Source organism: Protobothrops mucrosquamatus, unplaced genomic scaffold, assembly GCF_001527695.2.
Source record: "Protobothrops mucrosquamatus isolate PMUCROS unplaced genomic scaffold, P.Mucros_1.0 scaffold6193, whole genome shotgun sequence".
Taxonomy (NCBI): Eukaryota; Metazoa; Chordata; class Lepidosauria; order Squamata; family Viperidae; genus Protobothrops; species Protobothrops mucrosquamatus.
Genome location: NW_015392026.1, coordinates 22,339 through 24,826, shown reverse-complemented (window position 1 = coordinate 24,826; position 2,488 = coordinate 22,339). Strand labels below are relative to the sequence as shown.

At 55.9% G+C, this 2,488-nt stretch overlaps 1 pseudogene; it reads left to right on the top strand.

The window, feature by feature from the left end:
• Nucleotides 1-237: 237 nt before the first annotated feature.
• LOC107300133 lies at nucleotides 238-1,025 on the top strand (annotated as a pseudogene).
• The last annotated feature ends 1,463 nt before the right edge of the window (nucleotides 1,026-2,488 follow it).

The window sequence follows — 2,488 nt, the reverse complement described above, 5'->3', positions numbered from 1 at the left end:
ATAGATAGGCAGTTCAAATATCAAACTTATTGAAAGAGGGGGGAGAGATAGAAAGAGAGAGAGAGAGAGAGAGAGAGAGAGAGAGAGACCTTCCCCAAATGCCTGGCCTCCTTGCCGGGGTCTCCAGCAGGAGACCCCGACAGAATCGCAGAATAAAAGAGTGGGTAAGGCTAGTCTCCCCTTTGGCTCATTCTGTTTCGTTTGTTTTCATCCAGAAACCTCGAGAATCTTCTGAACATGGCCGAGGGCCTCCGAGGTAAAGTCTCGGGCCCTGGAGGGGCGGGCGGGTGGTCCGGGGTCTGCTGTCCTGGGAGGAGGGACAGGCTGCGATGGCCGTACGCTGCTGACCGGGGTCCCCGTCTTCTCTCCTCTCCCCCCCCTCCCCTTTTGGGTTGCAGGGCCCGAGCGGAGGATCGTCCTGGTGGGCAAGACCAAGAACGGGAAAAGTGCGACGGGAAACGCCATCCTGGGAGGCAACGTCTTTGAGCTGAAGTTGTCGCCGACGTCAGGAACGCAGACGTGCCGAAAGGAGGAGACGCAGTGGAAGGGCCGGACGATTGCGGTGGTCGACACGCCGTGGGCACGTGCTGCCGAAGTGAGCGAATGCGCGAGCTTTTGCCCCCCCCGGTCCCCACGTTATTCTGCGGGTAATTCGTCCAGACCGTTTCTCTCAGGAGGAAGAAGTATCTCAGCTGATCGGGGAGATCTTCTGCTCGAAGGCCAGGAATTACATGATCCTCTTGTTCACCCACAAGGATGACCTGGAAGGTAAACCTCTGGAGGAATTCATATCCGAGGGAGAGGACTCGCTTCGGGAACTGGCGGCCCAGTGTGGGAACTGCTACCTGGCCTTCGACAACAAGGCCGAAGGGACAGAATGGGAGGCTCAGGTGGCCGAACTGATGACCGTGATTGACGAGCTGGTGTGGAAGAACATAGATGCTCCTTGTTACACGGAGGACATCCTGAAGAACAACGACGAACGGTACGAGCGAAAGAATGACGCCTGGTGTCTTGTGGCCTAACGGACACCGGCAAGCTTCTCTCAGGGATCCTCTGCTCCAAGGGGGCTGCTCTGTCAAAGGCCACCGGCCTGCTTTCCCCCCCTTCTGCGCTGAGTTCTAATCCAGCCCTCAACCGGGAAACCGCCAAAGAAGCCGAGTTAGAGATTTGTGGCGGCGTCACCCTGAGCCGATTCCTTCTCCCTAGTTCCCGGTTTCACCCCTCAGGTGACAGGACTTGCTTCAAGGTCCCGAGAAGATCCTGCCCTTAACTGGCCTCCCAGCCTATATGTCCACCATCCTGAACCCAGGTCCCTCTGGTAGGACATTCTGTTTGGGGCTTCCCACCCATCAGTCCTTCAAGGTAGACCAGACTAGGAAACCGCCATCACAAGAAATATTAAAGCTCGGCTTGATTCGATATAGAGAATACCAGCAGAATCCTGAAAGTGTCTCCCCTTCGCTCCCGCTGGCACCAAAGAACATCAAGACAAGGCAGCCTTGAGCTTCTTTCTCACCCGTTCCTGTTTTCCTGGGGTGAATTCATGTTTTCTTAACAGCTGCCACATATTTTCTTTGGGACTTCCCCATCTGTCAATCCTTCGAGGTAGACCAGGCCGAGAAACCACCGACACAACAAATATTAGATTTTATCGGTGCCGATTATACTAGCAGAATCTTGAAAACATCTCCCGTTCGCTCCAGCCGGCACCAAAGCGCATCAAGACAAGGCAGCCTTGAGCTTCTTTCTCACCCATTCCTGTTTTCCCGGGGCGAATTCACGTTTTCCTAACAGCTGCAAGGCCGATTCTGTAGTCCTCTACTACCACACCTTCCGTTGGCCAACGTGGACAGGAGAGGGGGGGGCTTTCTGTTTCAGCCTGTAACCTTATTAAATCTCCTCCTTGCTTAGGAAAAAGAGGCCGTGTGTTTTCAAGGGGGGGGGATTTGAGGAGAAGGGCCTGGTCGGGCCCCTCAGCTTAACGGGGTCCGGGCCAGGACGCACTCAAAAGGGAGAAGGGGAAGGGGGTCGTCCCGGAGGAAGGGAACATGGAATTGAGGGCTGTGTGTGTCAGAATGGAGGGTTTCTCCTGAAGCTTTTCACCCTGGGCCCCGGAAGGGAGTCCTTCCACGTTCGGCATTGTTCCTCCACTTTCCTTCACCAATGGGCTTCCGGTCTTCTCGGCAAAGAGGCGGAAAAGGTGTCAGGTGTCCCATGGCCAAAGGGGCAGCAGGAAGTTGGGGGGTCTGTCTCCTGAAACAAGTTCTAGTACTCAACTCCAGCCCCCATTGGGCCGCGCCTCTTCCGCGCACACCCCTCCTGTTCCTCCACCAGCTTTGATGTCCCCCCATCCTTTCCTTCGGTCCTCAGGAACTGCTCTGCACCCTCTCCCCAGCCCGCCCAGCACTGACCCACGTCTCCGGGTGATCCCAGAGCTTCCTTCTGGGATCACCTGTAGTGATCCGGTTCCCATGAAACACAAGAC